General features: G+C 55.1%; 1 long non-coding RNA gene across 3 annotated transcripts in view; it reads left to right on the forward strand.

Annotated features, from left to right (window-relative positions):
* Positions 1–24,171, forward strand: part of LOC140687484 (uncharacterized) — a 388,836-nt gene that overhangs the window by 349,374 nt on the left and 15,291 nt on the right. The window contains exons 7-8 of one of the 3 annotated variants that reach the window (XR_012061874.1): positions 14,156–14,378; positions 14,883–15,118. The exons of the other annotated variants lie outside the window; for them this stretch is intronic. This is a non-coding gene — a long non-coding RNA (uncharacterized lncRNA). Of the gene's footprint in view, positions 1–14,155; positions 14,379–14,882; positions 15,119–24,171 lie in introns of those variants that run through there. 3 annotated transcript variants of the gene reach the window in all.

Raw genomic sequence — 24,171 nt, forward strand, 5'->3', positions numbered from 1 at the left:
CACCGTTGTATCCTTGTGCGCTTACACTGTAAAGAGAAGGAATGAAGGATGATGGTAACAGCTGGGGAAGCCCACTGCTGCTGGGAGTGGGGAGGCGGCGATCTGGTGGGGCAGGAGCGGCTTCTGGAGCGAAGCGACCTTCCGTTCTTCGGTCTGGACCCTGATGCCCTCGGTGTGTGTCTCATGACCAGTCGCTCAGATGTGTATTTTAAAAATTTACTCTCTTCTGTATGTGTCATATTCATAGGAGCAAAAATGTTTTAAACATTAAAGAAATGAGAAAACAACTTAGTATTTGAGTGAAATACCCTTTCAGGCAAGTAGCTCCATTAGGGACAGGTCTTAGAGAGGACCAGGCAGGTCAAGTGTGTCGCACAGAAGGCAGAGCAGAGCACCAGTGTCTTAGCACAGTCCCCACCACGTTTCCAAACAAGTTCAGGGTGTGGGATATGCTGGAAGACGCTGACCTGGAATTACTTAGATCCTCTTGTAATGAGGGAGAGAGAGAGAAAAAGAGAGAGGTGGGGATTTTAAATGTATTTGAGAAGCAATGTATTTCTGTTTTAAAAAAAATCATCAACTGAAAGTGATAAACACTTGTAATCCCACCAGCTGGGTGGGCACCTAACGACCTGGCGCAGGCTTACGTCTCCGTGTTGTGTCGAGACACTCGCCTGCCGGTAGCGACGTGGCGCGCGGCACGCGAGCGGTTTCCATAGGTGCTGGCTTCCTCCTTACCTTCGTCACAGGAAGTTACTTCTATTATTCAGCTTTAAACCTGTGATTCTTATCCAATGCTATAATAAAGGAAGAAGGAGTTCTTTTTTTTTTAATTCTAAACCTTTGACGTTATGGAACCGGATCGCTGTTGCTGCTACAGCAGGGCTGTTTCGCTGACGCATGTCATCGTCATCACCCGGTGTCACAGGGCACCCCCTGAGGAGGGACGCTGCACTGGGTGCGGTACGAACAGCATTTAACGGGAAGAGACAGCCACAGCAGCCCGCAGAAGAGGAATTATTGGTGGAAAAAAGGGACTTGACTTTCCTTGGGGAACATTCAATTGCACGTGGACACATTTGCACGTTTTCTCTGTGACGTGCCTGTCTGAAGAGCAGGCAGGACACAGCAGAGCATCGCAGGGTGGAGGGGAGTGAGAAGCCTGGTCATCGCGCGTTTAGGGGGGAAAACAAAACCCCTCCTGCGGGACCCTCTGGGTCGTCGCCGCTGGTCTTGTGACAGTGACAGAAACCTCCGTGTTGTTGGTTTCCATATTTGTATCTTGCGGGACATCAGCTTTTTAAACCTCTAACGCTTATTCCTAACAAGCCACTGCTCACGTCTATCTGGATCTCGCCCAGGGGCTTCAAAGCACCTGTGGAAGCCCAAACTCCTCATCCCTGCCCCCTCCAGAAGGCTCCTCTTCTCATTTCCTAAGTGGGACGGCAGCGTCGCCCGTCTTCCCAGCGGGAGTCCTTAGAGAGAGCCCTCAGGCGCCCTCTTCTCATCCCACGTCCGTCCGTGAGTCATCAGCCTCGTAGACTGGTGCTGCAGTATGTTGCCTCCGCGCCCCCTCCCCGTCCCCTCAGCCTCTTTCCCGCTCCAGCTATTGTTGGAGCCTCCTAAAGGGTCTTGTGGGGTCCTCTCCCTGCCAGACCCATGATGGTATTTCCTTTAAACACGCTGATCCCACCATGTCGTAGCCAAGATCAAAGACCTTGATGATTCCCCGGCACCTCCAGGACAGTGTCAGACTTGCTAAGCAAGACAGCCAGGCCATCTCCAGACCTGCCCGTCCAGGCTAATACCAGCTGCTCCACTGACTGTTGCAGATTTCAGCGACCAGGGGTCCGTGTCATCCCCTCACGTGCTGTGTAATTTCATGTCTTTATTTATGGTGTCCTCATTTGCCCGCAATACGCCCCCTTTTCATTTCAGTCAGAGCAAACTTCTGTTTGTTCTCTAAGGCCTAACACAAATGTGGTCCTTGGTTTCCATGCACCCCTGCAACACCCATCATGTGCTCTCCTGCCACGGTCCTGCGTGGAGCGGCTGTTTCGTCACCCACCCCGCACAGTGCTCCTTCACTCTTTCAGCAAGTCGCCGGGGGTCGATTGATTGTGTTTGCTGGGCCAGGCACGGTTCCAGGCACTGGGAATTCATGCTAGAAGATCAGCTTGGGTCTGAGTCCTTCGGAGCTTACATTCTGTTGGTGGGAAACAGAACTGAAATCAACACACAAGACCCTTTCAGAACATTGTTGTGAAGAAGGTAAAACAAAGTAATAGGGTAGAAACTGGCGAGATGGGGTCGATCCGGGTGGTGGTGTGTGGGACGTCCTCTCCGATGAGGTGCCACGTGACAGCATACCTGAATTATGAGAAGTGGCCAGGCATGTGAGGAGGCCATAATGTTTGCTCCAGGGAAAGGAACAGAGTTTGCAGACACCCGAGTTAGGAACATAACAGCGGTGTCCACGGGAGTTCTTTCCGGAAGACCACTTCATCTGTGGCAGGAGCACAGAGACCCGGGATGCATCACGCAGTCTTTATGTTACAACTTTTTACGCAGGCGTTCTCCTGGCGGCCCCAAGGGCTTCGATGTACACCTTTGATTACTGTCCGTCTTCCAGCTGAACTGCCTCACACGTAACGTAAGAACCTTACAAGTGCGTGATTTCTGTCATACGTTTTACTTGTACACGCGCTATAAGCCCGTGATACATTGCTACTATTTTTATTTTTGGTAGTAAATTAGTTTTTGAAGTGATTAAAAACAGTCTTTTGTATTTCCTTTCATTTTAACCATTTCTGGAGATCCTCACTCCTTCCTGTGGAGCCAAGTATGTGTCGTAGCCCTTTCGTCGGAAGAACTTCCTGTAACACACATTTTACTGCATGATAGCTGGTAATAAATTCTCTCTGTTTTTGTTTGAAAAAAAAAGATTTTTTTTCTTTCGTTACAGAGGGATACCTATACTTGGTATGGAATTCTGGGTTGACAGTTTTTTTCCATCTCCTTCAAGATTTCATTCTGTTGTTTTCTGGCTCGCATAGTTTCCTAAGAGAAGTCTTCTGAGTTTTTGTTTTTTCCCTCTCTACGTAGCATGCTTTGTTCTCTGGATTCCTTCAAGATTATCTGTCGCTCTTTGGCTTTGAACAGTTGAGTATGATGTCTGTGTGTTCCTTTTTTGTGTGACTTTTTTCTGGTGTTTGTTTGGGGTTCTCTGAGCTTCCTTTATTGAAGTATAGTTGATTTACAGTGTTGTGCTGGTTTCTGGGGCACCGCATAGTGATTTAGTTTTACATACATATATACTCTTTTCCATTGTAGGTTATTACAAGACATTGAATGTAGCTCCCTGTGGTATACAGTAGGCCCTTGTTGCTTATCTATTTTATATGTAATAGTATCTGCTAACCCAACCCCCTCCTAATTTATCCCTTCCCCCTTTCCACTTTGTTAACCATAAGTTTGTTTTCTATGTCCGTCTGTTTCTCTTTTATAAATAAGTTGATTTGTGTAGATTTTCTAGATTGCGCATATGAGTGATATCATGTGATATTTGTCTTTCCCTGTCTGACTTACTTCAGCTAGTGTGACAATCCCAGGTCCAACCATATTGCTGCAAATCGCAGCATTTCATTCTTTCTATGGGTCAGTAGTGTTCCGTCGTGTATATATGCCACAGCTGCTTCTCCAGTCGTCCGTCGATGGACATTTAGGTTGTTTCCGTGTCTTGGCTGTTGCACGTAGTGCTGCTGTGAACGTGGGGGTGCAGGTGTCTTTTTGAATCAGAGCTTCCTCCAGATGTACGCCCAGGAGGGGGACTGCTGGGTCATGTGGTAAGTCTGTTTTTAGCTTTTAAGGAACCTCCATTCTCTTTTCCATAGTGGCTGCAACAAGCTACCGTCCCACCAACAATGTAGGCCCCACCCCACCCCGATCTGTCCTTATCTGTCTTGTGGCTTCTGTTGCAGCCCAGACATTCCAAATGCCCATCTGATATTTTGTGAAAAGGAGTCAGCTGTGTGGGCACGGCATGCTTTCAGGGGGACAGAAGCCTGAGTTCACAGTTTAAGTGCAGTGAGTCGAGCCCTTGCTGTGAGGCTCTGCGTGGCCCAGTCTGCGTGCATCCTCACACTTGATCTCCCAGGAGTGCCGCGTGTGAGCGTCAACTAGTCCCCTTTGGTAGCAAATGCCGGTCTCGCTGGGTCCCTGTGGTCAGGCCTGGTGCTTAGGGAGAGTGGCCCGTGGGCCAGCACAGACGGTCTTCCTTACATGTGTGTCCCCCATGTTGTGCTTGCTCCTCAGCACGAAAGAAATGAGTCTCTCCCAGACTTGGTCCAGTGGACGTTGACGTGCTGATGTAGAAGATGCAGTGCTCTGTCAGTCAGCACCGATCTGCCTCGGAGCTGCCGACCCTGGGTGGGTGCATTTCCAGCCCTGCTGCTCCGTCAGACTAGGACCACCCAGGAGAGTCCCCTCCTGGGAAGGAGGGCACAGGGCTCCGTGAGGACCTCTGCCCAAGTCCACCCAAGGACAGGCTCTTATTTTTGTACAGAAAACGATTGACTGGAACACACCAGCCCAGCCAGCAGTGGGGCTGAGCCGGACAGTCCCCGAATCTCCTGCTGAGCCAGGTACAAATACCACGTGGATGAGAAACTAGAAAAGAGCCTTATGTGTCTCTAAGGGGAGATGCCGAGACTAATTCGAAACCTGTCATCACATTTCTGTGGAAATGGGTGCATCTGCTCCGTGTAAGTGCTGGATTAAAGGGCCGGGCGAGGAAGGGAAGCCCCCAAAGCCGCCTTGTCATCATCCACCATCGCTCTTTGCTAGTTACTAGAGCAACCCGAGCTGTGGCTGGGTGCCAGCAGCCAGGAGGTTCAGGTCGACTGCCTGTGTCAGTCAGGGTTCTCTAGGGGAACAGAACCAACAGAAGACAGACAGACAGACAGACAGACAGACAGATGGATAAATAGATACATATCAGGAGACTGATTGTAGGAATTGGCCCGCATGGATATGGAAGCTGGTGAGTCCCACCGCTGGCCGTCTGCAAGCTGGAGACCCAGGAAAGCCGGTGGTGTAATTCAGTCCAAGTCCAGAGGCCCAGGAGATAGTTGGGAAGGGGGAAGGGCAGGTGATGACTTAAGTATTGGTCCAAGTCCGAGGGTCTGAGAACCAGAGGCTCTGATGTCCAAGGGCAGGAGAAGCGGATAGCTCAGCTCAAGCAAAGAGAGCAAATTGGTCCTCTGTCTTTTTGTTCCGTTCAGTCCCTCAACAGATGGGGTGATGCCCGCCTAACCGGTGAGGGCCGTCTTCTCTAACTAGTCTCTGGTTCACACGCTCATCAGTTCTGGAGACATCCTCGCAAACATCCCAGAACTGGTGCCTTGCCCGCTCTCTGGGCACGCCTTCTCCCAGTCACATAAACGAAGCGTCCCGCCTCCCGTCCAGGGCTTTCTCGACAGCACCGTGATGCCCGCAGAGCAGCTCTGTGTGTGGACCCTCCTCTCGGGCGCCCTCCTGTGACCGGCCGTCGTGTTCTGTTAGGACTGGGACTGCCTGCAGACAAATGCCCCCACTGAAGGCCGGCTGAGGGGACAGCGGGCAGAAAGGCCCCCCACCCGGTGAGCGGCAGCCCGGCGTTCCTGCCCTGGTACCTGGCCCCTCCGGCAGTCTCCGAATCTTTTGTTTGCGTCTCCGCAGTGTTCTTTGTTGTTTTCTCTAAAGCAAGGAGTGTCCTGAGAGACAGCTGGGACGCCTGTACGAGCAATATGCTTGCCTCCCGACTCCGCCGTGGCATCGCCCTGTCCTTGGTTGGATGCGTTATGTTTGAAGACACTGGATTTGTAAGCACAGAGCCGTCCGCACGTCAGCGAGGCAAGTCTGAGTAACTAGCAGTGGTCAGAGTTGCCTTGGCTACAGACTGGGAGAAGGGCTGGAGGGAAGCCTCCAGCTCGGGGCGGGCTTGGTGGCCGATCAAACACTGGACGGGAGGGGCCCTCGCCTGGCCTCCGACCACGCCGTGAGGAGACAGGCTGGCTCCGCGTGGCCGGCAGGGCAGGATCCAGGGCTCACTCCCGTGCCTCCCAGACCAGTACTGCTGCATCCGCGCTGCTCCGGAGAACCGCGGGAGCTAAGCACCGAGCTGTGATCGGAGCTCTTGAGGAAGGAGTTTCTGTGCTGTGCATCAGCCCCTGGGGATTGTGTCCCATCCTCGCAACCTAGCCAGTCCCCACAAGTGCCTCTCCCGCGGCCGGAGGAGCAGCAAAACCTTACCCTGCTTTTGGAGCCTGCGTGGAAGGCCAGGGGACGAACGGCTGTGGGGTAAAAAGTGCTCAACAGGATGAAAGCACATGTCCGGGGGCCCTGGAAGCCACTCTAACCTCTTCTAAATTAGATCTGGGGGACTAACGAGCTTTTTGCGGGGGTAGAGTTGCTCCCTAAGCAGCTCTGAAAACATGCCTCTTTCTCCTTCTGTCCTCAACGGGAAGCAGGATTTGAAAAGCCGTATTAACCAGAAGAATATAAACATTCTCAGACAGATGCGATGTGAGGGATGAATTCATACAATTTTTAGGTCCGTTGAATAAATATTTAATACACGTGGACCCACGTTGCTCCTGGGGTTTCCTAGAACGGTTCTCACATCAAACACGCTGTCTCATTGACCATGCAAGGAAATTCATCCACACAAGCGTTTCCTGGTGCTGACTTCTGGAATACAGCCCCTGCCAGTCTAAGAGATGGGAAGACTTAGACCCAGGCTCTTGTCCTCACAAGTGTCCTGTCTGCGTGTGACAGGAGGGGAGTGTGTCAAACATCCGTACGAGAGACGTTTGTCTGCAGGATAGGACTCGGGGCCACAGGAGTGACACAGGAGGTGGCCTGCAGGCCGAGCCCTCACCTGCTTGTTTCCAGTGCTTGGTCTGTGTTGGGGTGACCTCATCTCGTGGGACAGAAACACATGGCTCAGCTTGGGACAGTCCACTGCAGGTCGGTGGAGCTTTGTCTGCCCAGAGCATCACCAGCGTGGACCACCTTGGATTCCTCCCGTTTCGCTGGGGCCGTGTTGGCATGTTGTGCTCTTAGTTTATGCTCCGCGACTGAGCAAGGTGGGAGTTTATTCCAAACAGTGCAGCTGGAAGTCTCATTTGCTTCCCGGAGGACAGTCGTACCAGAAATCCTCTACTCCTGACTCCAGCCAGTCTAACTGTGGTCGCCGGCTGGCGCCACACTTGTGGTTGGTGTATCCGTTAGCCCCTCTGCCCGCCGTCACTCAGGGCTGTGCTCGCGCTTGAATTACATGTCCCTACACTGTCCCTTAATAAGGATGTGCCATTTAGTCCTGCACTTGTCCCTGTGGGGGGCATCGCCCTCCCCCAGGGCTGCTGCACTCAGCCTCCCCCCCCCACCCGAGCCAATTCATCAGCTTCAATTGCTGGTCTGTTCGCTGCGCTTGGTGCCAGACAGGCCGGGAAGCCTCAGCTGTGCAGAGCAGTCAGCCCCGCCTCCATCCACATAGATGACAGCAAGGAATAGCCCGGATTTCTCCAAGTCCTGGGGCCGCAGCTTCTCCTGTGATCTCAGAGCGGTTCTGCTCGCCCTTGGTAAAGGGACCTTCCCCGTCGACAACTCGGACGTTCTCTCCTTGCACCTCTGTGGCTGTGGAGCAGCTGCCCAGAGTGACCAGTTCCCGGAGCACAAAGACAGCTTCCCAGCGAGGATCGCCGCGGCTTCCGTCCCGGGTGCCAGGCGCCGGCCTGCGCCTTCTTTCCCTCGTGCAGGCTTCCTTGTAGCACGACGGGGTGGGTTTTATGACGACACTCAGCCTGAGGACCAGTGAACTGACCTTGAGGAGGTGAAATAACACACTTGTCGCTGTCAGTCAGTGCGAGGCCACGCCGGGGAGGCAGCTGGGGCTCTCTGACTCATACCCCCCAACCCTGTCACCGTATAAAACAGCGTGCCGTGCATGCGTTCCTCTTGGATAAGCGCAGCCTGATGCTCAGACGCTCTTTGCGATATTCCCGTCAGAGGCTCACCCCACCTCTACTGAAACAGCGGAGACGATGGGAAACTCGTGGTTTCCTGAAGCACCCACTGCTTCGTGGGGGAAGGTCTGATCACTCTCCCAGTGTGTCCCTTGGACCACTCCTGATTCCTTGGAATGTTAATCTAGGTTCCTATAAAAACATCAGGTAAGTGCTCAGATGTATTGAACAATACCAGGTAAAACAAAGCGAGATGAACATCCCCCACGCAGGACTTCTCAGGGCCTTTCATGTGCAGGGTAGGTGTGACTCTTCAAGCAGAGATACTGCTCTGAATTTGCCGAGCGTGTTTCACTTGGACTGTGTGTCTGTGAGGCGTCTTAGAGACCTAGAGCAGGTTACACTTTGAAAAACTGCTGCTGCAAGAGAAACAAAAGAATGTTCGTTGATCCTTGTTGCCCGCGCAGCTCCCATAAATTCCCTGCGAAGCCGGGACCGTGAGAGCCGGGCAGCTGCTCCCAAGGGCTTATTTACAGATGGAACACTCTGTGTTACATAATCATCTCAGGTCTTAGAAACGGCTCATCCTGGCACATTCTATTTTCTTTATTTTATAAAAGAGAAACAAGTCTCGGAAGTGTTAAGTGAGCTGCCTGAGGCCGCCCTACTGACAGGCGCCGGAGCTGGGACTCGAACCCCAGCCGGCGGATCCCAAGAGCTGGGGCTTCCTGCCCCTGTCGGCACCGTCCCGCCCCGCCCACTCCATCCTCTGCTCAAATCTCCGAGGGCCACTTTGGCTCCACCTCTGCTGTGAACACGCGCTTGGATGACTCACGTGGTCACTTCTCTGCACATGTCTGTGTATGACTGCCAAAACGCTGTGAGTGTTGACTTGGGGGCTTGCAAATTAATTTTAATGAGCAGGCAAATTCACAAATAGAGAAATCAAGGCCAATAAGGACCAAGTGGGGATCGCTGCCCTGGCTTCACGCAGCTTCGTCATCGGGCAAGACCGTGCGCACGTGCACCGAGCTCCACCTTCGCTGACTCCAGCTAAGAGAGAAAAAGTGTCTGTGAAGAAGCTGGTGCCATTTATGTCAGAGAGGAAGTATCTTGTTTTAAGACCTCCAAAAGTCACACCCATTTTTCACATGGATCTTCAAAAGTATGTAAAAGAAACGCACGCCATGAATAAAGAAAATACTAGAGTGTGTATCTCGTTAAGAGAGCACTTATTTATGAAAAGCAATTAAAGTTAGTTAGTCTGGTGACAGTAAGAGCTCATGCAGCCTGCGGCCATCCGGAGGAGAGCTCCTGGCTCCCTCGTGTCCCTTCTCGCCCCTGGGGCGGCTGAACCTCGTCTTCTGGCTGTGGGGTCTGCTGACGTCTGGCCCTGTGGGGGCCACCTGAGCCGTCCTGCTGTGGCCTGGCCTCGCCTCCTCACGTTTCCTCTGCTCAAAGCGGTAACTGGAGGCACACACATGCTTTCCCCAGGGATGTTTGGGGAGTAAAAGGAGAAAGAGAAAGGTGAATCCCCTTCCCTGAAAAAGGAAGACAGAAGGAAAGAGGTGAAGCTGGAAGATTCTCTGATGATTTTTCCTGGACCTGAGTCCCAGCCTGAATGGGACTGGCGCTCCCGCGTGGGGACGGCTTAGAGGAGGGGCTGGTCGCGCTAGAGCCGTGGGTCTTCGGCTGGACCACCTGAGGAGCTTCCTGGAGGCGGGGCTCTTTAAATACAGATGGGGAAGGAAGCGCTCCGCGGGCCGGCACCGTTAGCCCGCCTGCTGTGTGTGAGGGATGCACGGCCCCCCGGCTGCTGGCTCGGACGCCACGCTGTACCAAGGTCCCCATATGACACCGTAGAACGGTAAGGCCAGAAGCTCCTGCTGTGGGTGGTCTCCGGAGCAGAGCTCTGTGTCCCCCAGGTGAGCAGTTCAGTGCATGTTGGAGATCCGGGCGTGGCTGCTTCTGTGTCATCACACAAAGCCATCTGCATCGTTCTTCTAAGGCGGTGTTACAGGAAGGACGCTATTAATGAAACTGTTCTTTCATCAAGGACTCCATGGGCGTAGACGCGCAGGCACCCCGCCGCCTTCCCTCCCCCGGTGTCCGCTGCTGGTGGCGGAGTCAGTGCGTGTGCTCTCATCCTCTATCACCGCCGCCCGGCAGGGCCTTGGCAAGTGCTGCTGTCTGGCTCTGCCCAACAGCCACGCAGTCGGAGGCTCCTGGGGCACTTAAATTCCGAGCTCTGGTGTGTCTGTTAAATTCCCCTGAGTGATTCTAGCGTACACACAGAACTGCGGACCCCTGGCCGAGACTTGGATTCAGGAGAAAGTTAATTCAGGGGAATTTGAAGAGAAAAGACTGACTTTTCTAAAGCCTCAAATGGACTGAGGTCTTTCATCGGAGTCCTGGATGCGAACGTCAGGCGGAAGCCGCCCGGGCCTTTGGAAGTGTCTCTCTCTCTCTCTCTCTCTCTCTCTCCCTGTCGTATATGTAAAACGCTCTCAGTCCCCACCCCAGCCCTTAATCTGTTTTCAGTCTGAGGACACAGGTAGGACTGTAGGAGCCACCCGAGCTGGGCCACCCCAGCGCCACAGTACTCACGAAAGATTGGCTGACTGAATCCATTAAAGTGTTTTTTAGAATTGTTATGCATGCTTAATTTTAAAGCACACGCATATTTGATTTTCTCTTCATTAAGAGTGTATTTATAAAGATAATAATGAGCAATATCCTCTAGGGACAGATGGGTAGGGCGACACTGGAAGTATCAGCAGGGGGCCCCGTGCTGTGTGTTCTCCACCAGAACCTGACGAGACCCCTGTCCTCACCAGGAACCACCCACACCCCAGGGCCATACATAGCATTGCCGCGATCAGGTGTCTTCCCAGCACACCAGCAGCAGCAGGAAACTTCTGCAAAATCCCAGCTGGGCCCCAGGCACGGGGTGACGTGGAATCCACTGTCATCGGACGGGGGGGGGGGTGGTGTGTGTGTCTGTGTGTGCGCGTGTGCATGGGGAGGTGAAATGAGCGACAGCAGTGATGTAAGAGACAGAAGGAAGGAATTTGGGTTATTTTGTTATTATAAGACACTCACACTACCCATGAAGTGGTGTAGTGTTATTTGGAAACGAAATCCCTTAAACAGCTGAATAAAAACCACCAAAGGCAGAAAAACAGTAGAAGACGAAAAACAGGAACAAACGACCAGAGCAACAAAGAGGAACCAGCAGTGAGCACGGTAGGTGTTAGCCCTGCCTGTCCGGGGCACTCCACGTGTCAGTGGTCCAAATGCACCGGTTAAAGACAGGTCGTCAGAGTGGATTAAAAACACAGCCCACTGCATGTTGTCCGCAGGAAACCCACTTTAAACTTCAAGACACACATCGGTTAAAAATGAAGGGCTGGAGGAGGATACCTCGTGCTAACGCTAATGAAAACAAAGCAGGAGCAGCTGTGGTGGCGTCGGACAGAGCCGACCTCGACCAAGGAGGCTTACCGGGGATCGGTGCGTAAGGATGAAAGGGCTGCTTCGTGCAGCGGGCGCCAGCGTCCCTCCCCGGTGCGTGCCTAACAGCAGAGCGCCAGGCTGCCTGAAGCAGAGCCTGACAGGACTGCGAGGGGAAAGGCGAACCCACTGTTACGACCGGAGACCCCAGGACCCCCCGTTACCGACGGACAGATCCCGGAGGCAGATAACTAGGAAGGACGGGGTTGAACCCAACACCACCACCAGTCAGCTGGGTGTAATGACATCTACAGACAGCGTCACCCAACAAGAGCCCAGTGCACGCTTTTCTCAGGCTCACGTGGGGCGTTCACCAGGACAGACCGCATTCTGGGCCATGAAACACGTCATCGTGTCTAAATGAGTAGAAATCCTACCGTATCTGCCATCAGACAGACCACAGTGGAATTAAACGAGAAATCAGCAACAGTAGGAGAATGAAAAAAAGTCCAAAATATGTGGAGAAAAAGAAAAAGACAACACACTTGTAAAAATGCATGGGCCAGAGGAAAAAAAATCTCCAGGGAAATTTTTAAATATTTTGAACTAAATGAAAATAGAAACACACCTTATCAAAAAGTTTAGGATACGGTAGAAGCTGTGTCAAGGGGGAAATTTATAGCATTGGATGCATTTATTAGAAAAGGAGAAAGTTCTAAAGTCAACAATCTACGTTTCTGCCCCAGCAAACTAGGAAAAAAAGAGCAGATTAAATCCAAAATGAGCAGAAGAAAGGGGATAAAAAGAACTGGGGCAGAAATCAATGAAATTGAAAACAGGAAATTGATAGAGAAAACCAATGAAACCAAAAGCAGTTCTCTGAAGAGCTCAGTGAAGTTGGTGCGCCCCTCGCCAGGCCAGCTAAGCCGGAAGGAGAGACTCGGCGGGTGGGTAGTCAGTTCAGAAATGACGCGTTGAGCAAGTCACCGGTGCCAGGCGCTCTGCTGGGATGCCATGCGAGCAGGACAGACGTTGCCCCTGCCCGGCTGGCCTGCAAGGGCAGTGAGGGACGTAAGTGATCTGAGTAAACGCCTAGGTGAGGCTGCTTCAGGTCGGCTACGTGCACTAAGAGCGGGGAGTCAGGCTGTTGAAGAGGATGACAGCGTGCGCTGGGAGCTGCTTTAACCGGGGTGGTCCGGGGGGGCTTCTCGGAGGAGGTGGTATCTGAGCAGAGCCTGAGTGGGCGGGAGACGGCCTGGGCGGAACGTGGAGGGTGGAGTCACAGTTCACGGCGGCAGGTGGGGCTGGACGCCCGGACAGGGACGTGCTTAGTGTGTCTGAGACCCGAGATGAGACCTGGCGTGGCCAGAGGGGGTGGCAGGCGGGGCGCTGGGGGCGAGGGCAAGCCCAGTAGCGCGGGCGTGGGGGCTGGGCCGCGTTGTTCCCGGGGCAGAGCAGAGCCTTGGGGGACTTCAGGCAGGGACTGTGTTTCAGAGGGTCTCCCTGGACGCAAGCTGCACGTCAGCAGCCTCACACTCGACCCCGCTGGCGCCGTATGTACCCTTATGTTCAGAGGCCGCTTTAGTCCCGCCTCTTCGGGTGCCTTCTCTGGACACGAGCCAGCTCTTTCCCCTGGTGAGACCCAGCGGCCCGACCTTCCCAGCTTGGCTCAGCGCCCGGCTCACCTCCGTTAGCGCAGCTTTAGGAGCAAAGCCCGCGGCGTGTGCCCTGGCCCCGTGAAGTCCCACCTGCTCTGGAGCAGAGGTGGGGCTCAGTCTGGAAGGGGAGATCCAGATGCCCCGAAAGGCATGGGCAGAGCTCAGTCCAGAGGCATGTCTGCAGCCCAGTCGGTGGGTCTGCTGACGGGGGCAGAGGTATTTCAGACAGAAGGGAGTAGCTGAAAGAATGAAAGGGTGGGTTTATTGGAAAGACACGGAGTTATGTCACTGAAGCTGGACGTGTGGCGGGTGAGGGACGGGGTGGAGCTGGACATTGAAGACAGTGCCAAGAAGACTTCTCTGGGCCACAGAGTCTCCACCAGCTTTGCTCCACGTCTCTGTCTCTGTCTCTGAGTTGGTGTCTCCGGACGTCCAGGCACTTGTCTCCCTCTGATGCCCTGTCTGCCGTTGGCGTGCAGGTGTGCACCTGCTTCCCCATCTGTGTGTGTGTCTGGCAGCCCTCCCCATCCTCTGCACCAGTGCACACCTGTGTCCACCTTCTCCCCTGTGGCTAAAGATGGCCAATCCAGTACGCAGCCTCAGGACTGAGGTTAAATCCCTTCCAGGTTAAGCCCTTTGCGCCCTCTGCTGTGACCGATTCCCACCTGACTGGATGTGCAAGGATCTGTTATCCCCCTGGTCCAATCAGCCGTTCCCAGTGGGACGGGTGATGCCTTCCTGACATGACTGGAGGGCAGCCCTGTGTCTGGAACGGGGAGGGGTTCCTTGTTGATGGAGGGCTGTGGGCTGGGCAGAAGCCCCACAAAAAGGGCCCCGCTGGGATGTCGTGCAGGCGGCAGAGTGGCCAGCGTGGCTGCAGGAAGCCGTGTTCAGTTCTTGGTCACGTGGCTCTCTCCGGGCTGCTCACCCAGCCAGAGGAGGTTCCCCAAAGGGAAAATTACAGCGGTGGCAGATGCATTACAATCCTTTCCACTTGCAAACTCTTGACACATTCTTCCTCCTGTTTCCAAACCACAGGGGACAAAGAGAAAGGAAACAGACAACCTCGCTCGAAGGAGCTACATTTTGAGCCTGCAGGGCACCGATCACGCGTCTTTCGACACTGGGGGCTGCTGTGTGAGGACCCACGCCCGGCCCCCACCTGTGCCTCCCCGCCGCCTTCTCCACCTCATACCCAGGGCTGGGGTGCAGTTGTTTCTTCAGGCTGGTGCTTATTTGCATGAGCAGATGGCTGGTTAGTGTAAGTGGAATAAAATATTTTTAAAATAATATTTAACAGACGGGGAGAAGGAGGCTCACCGCAGTCAAGCACCCGTCATGTCACTTGAATTCCATGAAACCTCCCTTAGCTTGGAGGCCACCCCCAACTCTCTCTTGTGATGAATGTGGGTTCAGTGTGTTTTGCTACGTTCGAAGCAAGGAAAACCTCGCGAGCATCTTTGAAAGTGTGAGCTCCTGCCTCCCTGGCCCCCAGCCCCCCGCCTCCTGCAGGCTGTTTCTCCAGAGCCCCTTCCTCGTCCACGTTGCCCCTCCCTGTCCTTCTCCCTTTGTTTTTACATTTTCTGTCATTCTGCTCTTTGGGCCATTTTCCTCTTTGCGTTTCTGTTCTGTCTCTGAGCCTTATTTCGTTGCTCCTTAACTCCCCTGTGTAAGGAGCTGGGCAGACATCACGTCTTCCTTGCTGTCTGCGGACACCTCCTGTCCCTTGTTCAGAGTCTGTGTCATGAGTTCTCTGTCACTGCAGCCTCGGGCGAGGGGAGAGGCTGGATTCCAGGAGAGCTGCTCCGATGAAGAAAAGATGGGACCTTCCCCCACGTCGCAGCTGTGCACCTTTTCTGAAACAGAAGGAGCAGAAAGTGAAAATGCCTCCCGCACGTCACCTCCCCAAGTCCAGCCGCTGGTTTAGTGTTGGTTTTCTCTGCGCAGATCACCTCCCTATTCGTAAAAGATAAATTAATAAAATTAAAACTGTGACAACAAGAGACTTTCTGTCGTCACCGGAAGTGGCAGGGCAGGCCCCTTGCCGCGGGGACACGGTCAGCCTGAGGCTCCATCGACGGACGCGAGGAGCCCCGCCGACCGCATTCAGGTTCAGTCTGTGAAGCGCCTTGAAGGAGCCCCGCCCCCGGGGCCCCCAGGCTCCCGGCTGAGAGGCCTGCTGGTGCCGGAAAGGCGCCGAGGCCACGCGCGCCCGCGGGGCCGTCCTCCCCTGGCGTCAGGGGCCGTCTCTCCAGGGCGCCGAGCTGACGCTCCGCGCCGCACCCGCGCCCCTCCGCGGCCTTCCATGGCCTGCCCCTCCCCCAAGCCAGCCGCACAGTGACCCCCGAATCAGGGACGTTTGTTACTCTGGAAAGGGCTTCAGCACTCCCCCCATCCCCCCACCCCCGTCCTCTCATTTCATGCCTGGGCCAGAGAAGGTGCAGAGGGGTTAAGTGCCTTTTCGAAGGTGTCACAGCTCCTTGGTGGCCGACCTGCACAAGGTCCCTCAGCCCTGCCATCTGCGTGGGCAAGTGGCTGTCAGCTGCGCTCTCAGGTGCAGGGTTTCTGCAGCAGCGTGTCAGGGGCAGGGCTTTCAGCACGGTCCGTCCTTCTCACCCAGGTGAGAACTTAAACACACAGGGCAGGACGCCACCTCCACCAGGAGGCCCCCCGGGCGTTCCGGGCTGCGCCTGTCTGAGAGTCCCTGAGCCCTTCCCACCAGCTCATCTTCTCACTGAAGGAGCAAGGAGGAACATTCAAAGGCCTGACGTCAGGGTCCTGAAACTCTCGCCAGCCTGGGTCGTGTGGCTGTGGACCCCTGCACCCCTGTGATGCTGAACATGAAAACCCTGGTAATTCGTAAACGGTCAGCCTTAATACAGGATCTCCGCATTAATGGGACTGTGTGGACTGGGCGTCGTCCGGAGAGAAGGCCAGTGGGGGCCAGGGAGGCGGTGAAGACCAGCGTCCTCGGGGCCGTCACTGTCCAGCTGGTCGTTGAATTGGAAACACAGCAGCTCCTGGCCGGGACCGCAGCCCAGACACGTGCCGCCCAGCTGTCGAGCTGGCCGACTGACAGTGTGGCTGCGAGGGCAAACCCGCGGTTCGCTGCCCTGTGAGAGGCGGGAGACGTGAGCGGGCACGGTGCACCCCTGCCGCCTGCCCCCCGGCCCCTGCCCTGCTTCCTCCGGTGATGGCGCTGGGCCCCTCACTGGGCGGGCACGGGGCAGGTCACCACGCGGTGCTGAGGACGGCCCCCCGGGCACACGCCTGTTTATTAAGGACCCGAAGGAGGCTCTGATTGTGGAAACGCCATCCGGAACTTGATACAGACTCACTTTTTTCTGAGTTTAGCTTAGAGTGTGGATGGGAACCAAGAGCCTAAGAGACTTTCTCTTCTTACTAACAGTCCAGAAATACAGGCCAAAAGGGCTGTAACTTGTTATTCGAAAATACGAAATCTCAAAATAGATATACGTAAAGTAGGAGGGAGAACACACAGGACCCCCAAGCACCCCCTGCACAAGGAGAAGGGCCGCCCACTGGCCGGGACGCTGGCCCCGCCGGCTCCGCCGGGAGACCTCTGGCCCCCGTGCATTTCTGTGTATGTGTACCCGTGTGTCCCTGGGGAAAGCACATCATTCCGCACGCTCGGTGCTGTACATAAACGTCATGCTGCACAAAAAGTCACAGCTGCTTTTCTCTCCTAACGTCCCGTTTGTGAGCGTCACCCACGCTGACACTTGCAGCTCAAGTTTCATGAACTTCTGTGCCGTCCGGTGTCCCACTGTTTGCCTCCATCACAGTGTACACTGCGTCTTCTAGTGCACACTTAGGTTGCTTCCTTTTCTCCCTGTTACAGACGTCACTGCTAGGAACATTCCAGAGCTGGTCTCCTGACGTGCCTGTGAGAGCCCCCAGGGCAGACCCCTCGTGTTGTTTTATCTCTTGTTGGAATCGCCGTGCGGCATCAGCCTGACTGAGTGTTCCCAAGCTGTCATGCACAGCCGTCACACCCATTTGGAAAGTTTACTTTTATTAAGTTCGGTGGGTGACTCTCACGTTCCCCGGTTTTGTGTCCACTGGATGGTGGCTGAGAGAGGGAGGCATGGGTGTCAGGTGCCCGGATCTAGTCTTGATTCTTCTGTTCAGTTGCTGTGGTCAGTGGAACAGCCTCCTAGAGATGCCCACACAGCCCCCACCACCACCGGGACTGTGCTGGGGTGCTTGGCCGAGGGGAGTAAATGGCAGATGGAAATGAGGCTGACCTTAGGAGAGGGCAATATCCCTGGTTCTCCAGGTGAGCCCAGTGGAGTCGCAGGTCCAAAAGGAGAAGGAGGCGAAAGAAAAGTCAGAGTCATTGCTAAGCACCGGGCGCTCTGAAGGTGGTGGGAGGGGCCGTGAGCACCTGGAAAGAGCAGAGACATGGACTGTCCCCTAGAACCTCTAGAAGGAACACAGCCAGCGGTCCCTTGACTTTATCCCTGGGAAACCCACGCAGGACGTCCACGAGGCAGCCGTGCTGTGTTTAAGCCACCACGTTCCTGGTCACCTGTTACAGCAGCCACAGGCAGTCAGCGCGCTGTCCCAGGACGTGGTGGGATGGCGCTGACAACCAGGCCCACTGCGTGGGATCACTGACGTGGTGAGGTCGGATGGCCTGCGGAGCCTCTCGGGTCCTGTCAGGCGGTGGGACTTGTCACCATCACTGGCAGCACCGCGGGGTGGCTTTATCTCAGTGACGCACACACGGCAGCTCCTGTCTGTCTGTCCTGTCTTCCGGCGGACAGCCCACAACCAGGGTTGTGCACCGTGCCCCACCCCACCCCCTGCACTCTTTCCCAGGCCTGGGGCAGAGGGAGGGGCCGCTGTTCAGGGCCCCCTACCCCTAGCCCGTTCTGTCCTTTTCACGAGGTCCGTTACGAGCCGGCGGGGTCTGCCCCGCGTGCGGGGGACGCCTTGTGAAGGTGCGTGGCGCCGGGACGCCTGGGGCGTGGGAGGAGGGCGGAGGCGTGACGAGCACGCGCAGTGCGGGAGCGCCCAGATGAACCGGAACCCACGACGCCCCATGCTTCCTGGTCGCCGTGTTTCAGGACTTTGAGGAAAGAAGGAGAAATGTCGTCAAATCAGCCGGCGGCCGGAAGGCCGGGGCAGCGGCTCGCTGTGTGAGAGCCCTCGGGGAGCGGACAGGTGGGGACTCACCCTGCTTCGGGGCCTCCCACACATGGGAGCCCCCTGGGCACCGCGAGGAGGGGGCCTGACCGCCACCCCCACCCCGTTGCTGGTTGCCGGAGTCTAACAGGAATGCAGGCTGTTCCTTGAGTGAGGATTGGAAATTATTCTTGATTATAGACAGGTTTTTTATGGTGTGTGGATTTCACCAAGGATTGAAGATGGCGCGAGTCTGTACCTTCGGTCACATTATAACCTGTGCTTTCCCGTCACCCGTGGATCACCTTCTCCCTGTGCGCACAGCGCCTCCACCGCCGGCCCCATTCCGCTCAGTCCCCCCAGGGGGCTGGCGGCGGCTTCGTCCCCAGCGGCTGCAGACGTGGTGGCGTCCATCCTCCCTTCTCCTTGGCTTCATTTCAGAGCCATCAAATCCCTGCAGCTAGCATGCTGGAATATTCATGTTCTAGATAGGGTAGGTTACAAACATTATTGACCAAAAGCCAGTTCATCACCTCTCAATCAATTTCAGCAACTTCATAAAAGACGTGTGAGCAGGAGGCTGTTCTCGAAGGTGAGCTCAGTTTGGCCAGCTATTTCCCCACCCCCCAAATTCTAAAAGTATATGTGCTTTTTGTTTAGAAAACTGGTCAGTAAACACTCATCCTGGCAAAAGAAAATGCGTGCTACATAATTCATCAAGCCCCACCGGCTTTCTGCAGCCCCGCCCTTCAGAAGCGTGTTAACGTGCAGAGCAAACGAGTTTCAGCGTAATTAAGGAAACAGATTGTGGCGACCGCGGGCCCGATCGCCAGACTTCTCGCTAGTCTTCTCTTGTCCCTTCTGGTTGTTTTCTCTGTGCGTGTCACGCTGAGGGTGGCGAGGAGGGGAAGGGAGGGGACGGCATGGAGAGACCCCCCCACATACACAAGAATCCGGCGCTTGGAGAAGCTGACGGCTTCCAAACCGGCCTGGCGGGGCTTTGGCTTCCTTCTGCCTCTGGGAGGGACATTCACCGGTGTTTCCTTCTTTCGCCTTTTTCTTTCTTTCTGGCTGGTTTGTTTGCGGTTCTGGTACTTCACGCAGTCAACAGACCAACGTCCAGAAAACAAAGAAGCCAGCGTGTGAGCCCTCAGGAGCGTCCAGCCTTGGCCGGGTCCTTGCTTTGTGTGCTGGGCGTTGTGAAGTGTCGGTGGCCTCGGTGCCGGTCTCGGAGGTTGCTGTGGTCTGACTGTGTGTGTCACCCCCAGGTTCATGCTGCAACCCTAACTCCGAGATGTGACGGTGCTAGTAGGTTGGGTTGGGGAGGTTCTCAGGCCATGAGGATGGAGCCGTCCTGAACATGTTAAGTGTCCTTATAAAAGAGACCCCAAAGAGCCCTCACCCCGTCTCCCACGTGAGGACCCAAGGACGAGGGAGCAGACCCGGGAGGCGGCTCCCACCCGACCACGCTGGCACCCTGGCCGTGGACGTCCAGCCTCCAGGGCTGTGGGAGAGCATCTGTGCTGCTGATAAGCTATCCAGTCTGCAGTATTTCGTTTCGCAGCCCCATGGACAAAGACAGTTACTAATGTAACTGAACCTCGATTCACACGTAGGCACCCCAGTGCTGCTGCAGAAGACGGTGCCTCCTGTCTTCTGGAAAATAAGAAGCACGTGTGAAGAGTCACACGCGGGATGGTCAGTGCAGCATTTGGGGGAAAGACACAAACTGGAGATAACTGAGTATCCGTCAGTGTGAATCTATGTATGAATATAGGTGGTGTGTCGCTGTTGGTGGAATAACATGTAGCCGCTAAAATGAACAAACCAGAGCTGTCAGTTTAATTGCGAAGTCTCAAAAACAGTGACGAGAGAGAGAGACAAGCTTTGAAAGGCTGTGCAAGACACAACTCACAATTCTTTCTTAAACATGAGATAATTGTATTTATAGAGACGTATGTATAATTGAATTTCTGTATGATTACTGGTCAGACACACATAGTAAAATTTCAAGAATACGGCCTAAAGGAAACCGCTCAACCTAGGGGAGCGGCTAGTAGAAGGAACCCATTTGCTAAGATGTCCTCGAAAAGGAATTCTTTTGCCTCTGTACCAGCCCGTTTCCTTACAAACATCGGAAGCAAAGTGGAAAATGTAGTATCTGCTCAATTTTGGTCTCAGGTCTGTGGGTCTTTTATCTTTATTTTCCATGCTTTTCTGTGTATTAATCCTTCGTATAAACAAGGGGCAAATTTTTGTCTAAGAAAGAAGGGTTCTGTGGCCTTTATCTGAGTATTTGGAATAAAAATACAGAACTAGGCCAGCCTGGCCGACGGTGGATCAGTGCCCTTCAGCCTCCATCACAGTCTCGAGGTGATGGGAGCAGGGGAACATTTACACATTTTGTACATTTCATGTGGTTGTTTTATGATAATTCATAAAAATTAGTCGCTCTTCTTAATACTTCTCATCCGCGGACCCCTTCACTCACCAACCCCTCGCTCAGATCCCCACAGCGTATGGCTGAGCAGAGTCCTCCGGGGCGCCGTGCAGGCAGTTAGGGGGACTCGGACCTGGTTCTCGCCTTCCAAGCATGTCCCCGCGGGGTCGACGCACCTTGATAAACGGATGAACACGCTGCGGAGAAAACAGACCGGTCTCCCTTCAGGCCTAGATCTCTCCGTGTGGTCCCCCAGGCTCTGCGGCTCACTCGGGGCACGTGGGCACCGCCTTAGTTGTCTGTTGCTGTGTAACAACTGTCCCCAGTCGTAGTGGCTTGGCAACAAGCGTCAGAGCTCTTGCAGCGTCTGTGAGTCGGGGATTACTGAGTGGCTGACTGGGGGCTTCGGGCTCTGGGGCCGTGGTGAGGCCGCCCTCGGCCGGAGGCTGGGCTGGGGACGAGACTCTGCCCCAGGCCGCCCTCACCACCCTTGGGCCGCAGCCGTGGGCCTAAGGTTGGACAGACAAGGCTCTCCTGCGCCCTCAGCATAACTGAGCGAGGCTGGCGTTAGCCGAAGAGCACGACACAGGCCTAAAACGCTTTTAAGGAAACGATCACAGAAACTCAGCACTTCTGAAACCCGGACTGAGGGGGCTTCCACGCTGACCTCCTCTCCCCCTCCAGCAGGCTGCGGGGAACACCCGGCCAGCTTCCTTCCTTATCGGCTCCCCGCCGCGATGGGAAGATGCCAGCATACTGCCTACTCCCCACTCAGATCTCGTTGGTGACCCAGACCCCGTCGGTCTCGCTGTTGTCTTGTTGGGGCCACTCAGTCGACGGCGACGTGAAAGGCCTCGCTCGGTCTTCTCACACATCGCCGTCCAGGGCTCGGCCCGTCGCCGACCAGACACACTACTCGTGCTGCCCCGAGAGCCGGGGCGTCCCTCCGCGCTGGCTCTCGGTCTCCACCGGCATGACGTTTGGAGACGGGAGACTCCCCCCACCCACAAATGGGCGGCCAGGGACGCCGGGGAGCCTGGGCGTGGGAGGCCTTAGACTCAGCCGTGGATGAGGCTTCAGCCCCGACATTGTGGCCTGGAGTCTGCGGTTGTGTCTGCTGGGAGTGGGCACAGGGAGGCATTGAGTGGGCCCCGTGTTTGAAGAAAGGGAGCCCTGGAGGGTGGGCCCTTGGGCCTCGCAGGACTTGGGTGCACTGAGGGGCTTCACTGGGTGGCCCTGCGCCCTGAGCATAGATGTGCGTAGATGCGTCAGAGCCCGTGGCGGGGCTGGGGAGTGGTCCTGGGCTCCTTCATGTAGAGGGCTGCCTGCAGCCCAGCAGCATCTCCTCGGGGCCCTCCACGTGGCTCGTCTGACCCCAGTGGCCTCCTGCCCGCCTCCCCGCTCTCGGGGCCTGGTTCTCCAGCCACAGGGCATTTGCATCCGCCTTTCTCTTTGTCTGGGGCACCTTCCCACTTCCCCACCCACGTCACCTGGCTAACAGCCAGGGAACCTCTAGACTGGTGTTTCTCGGCCAAGGGTCGTTTTTGCCCCTGGAAGACAGCTGGCGACGTCTGGAGAGGCTTCTGTTGGCCGCAGCAGGCGGAGGGTGCGGCCGGTCCCCGTGGGGAGAAGCAGGCTTGCGGCACGTCGTCCTGCAGCGCGTGGGACGGCCCGGCCCTCACACCAGTAGGGCCAAAGAAGGGAAACCGAGTTAGGCCTCGGCTCCAAAGTCCCTTCCTCCCAGAAACTGTTTCTGACCTTTCTGACCAGTAAATCCTCTTTCTGTGGCCCTGGAACCCGCTCCCTGGGGACATCTGTAGTGGTCGTAATGCTCCTTCCACGTGCGTGACTGTGTGATTAGCGTCTCTCGCCCCACCGCGGTCCCACGGGGCCGGGCGCGGGGGCTTCCTCCCGCCGCACGCAGGGCGCCTGGCCCTGCGGCCCAGGCTCAGGGAGTATCTGCTGAGAGAAGGAATTAACAGACAGGACTCTAGGTTCTGTGGACTTCTGTGGGAGCCAATATAGCCACTCCGACTCGGGGATCACGGGACGTGTTTTCAATCAAAACGTGCTTTATGGCTGCCCAGAGAGGAGCGGAGCCTGGAGTTTGTGCGGATGGTGCCTTGTGAGGCTGGAGAGTGAAGGTGCTGAAGAAGAGGAGGGTGTCGTACGGAACGCGGGGCTGGAGTCCTTGGACGGATGGCAGAGAGGGGCCCTGGGTAGCCCCCCGTGTCTGGGCTCTTGTGAGACTGAAATGAATTCTTGTCACAGAATCCCACTGAAGGTGAGGGGGAAGCAGCTCCCTCAGCGCGGGGCCGCCCCCTCCTCGCCGGGCACAGACGTGCACGACGCCAGGGAAGCGTCACCAAGGTCCTCCATGGTTTTTGAGAGCCTAATAAAAGCTGTTATCTGTTCCAAGGAGGGTCATTAGAGGGAGCAGCAGCAGATCAGAGAGCGAGTAGTCAATTACAGCAATTACCGGCTCGTCCATGACCTCCCCGGGTAGACGAAAGGATGCCGTTCTGCCTGCAGGAGGCTCTGTTAACGATGACCATACTGACGTCCTTCGTTGTGACTCACCTCTGCTCGGTACCTGAGGACAGAGTTAACCCACAATGTGGTCCAGAATGAAAACATGAAACGCCAGGCGCTTCACCCAGCTCTCAGTATCCGCTGGAAACGTGCTCAGCCATGAGTAAAGAAGGCCTGTGAGCAGTGGGCGACACAGCCAGCACACGGCCAGCACACGGCCAGCACATGGCCAGCACACGGCCAACATACAGTCAGCACACAGCCAGCACACGACCAGCACACGGCCAGCACACGGTCAATACACGGTCAGGGCCTTGCTGTCTCGCGCTGTAAGTTGTCAAGAGGTGGCTGGCTGTCAGGTTAAGCTCGCTGGCTTACCGATGCTACCAGATCCCTTTTACTACCCTCCTTGTGCACTGACTTCTGTCACATCTGTTGAACATCGTCACAAGATGGCTGCCATCACCCCACCCATCAAATCCGTGTTAGTGGGAAAGAGAGCAATACCAAGAAACTTTCTTGCTTCTTTTAGAGAAGTCAAAAACTCTCCTGGAAACGCCCTAGCAAACTTCTGCCTTCCTCTTACTTGTCAGAGCTTTGTCTTGTGGTCAGCCCTTGATGTAGGGTGAGAAGACAAATGTTTAATTTCCAAGTCTTCATGGCGTAAGGAGAGGAGGGAGATGGAGACGACTGTTTTATTGGCCAAAGAACATTTTCTATGATACTAGCCAGCTTATTAATTCATCCATGTGCCTCTTCTGCCATTTTTTTTGCAATTTTTACACTGTGTGGTCATGATAGCAGCCTTCATTTATGCATGCATATGTTCTTTAATTCATATTACAGGCATTTACTGGGGGCTTCCTGCATTTCAAGCCCCATCCTGGGCAACGGGACACTGCCACAAACAAGGCACAGTGTCTCCTGCTTG

The sequence above is a fragment of the Vicugna pacos genome, chromosome 19 (assembly GCF_048564905.1).
Source record: "Vicugna pacos chromosome 19, VicPac4, whole genome shotgun sequence".
NCBI lineage: Eukaryota > Metazoa > Chordata > Mammalia > Artiodactyla > Camelidae > Vicugna > Vicugna pacos.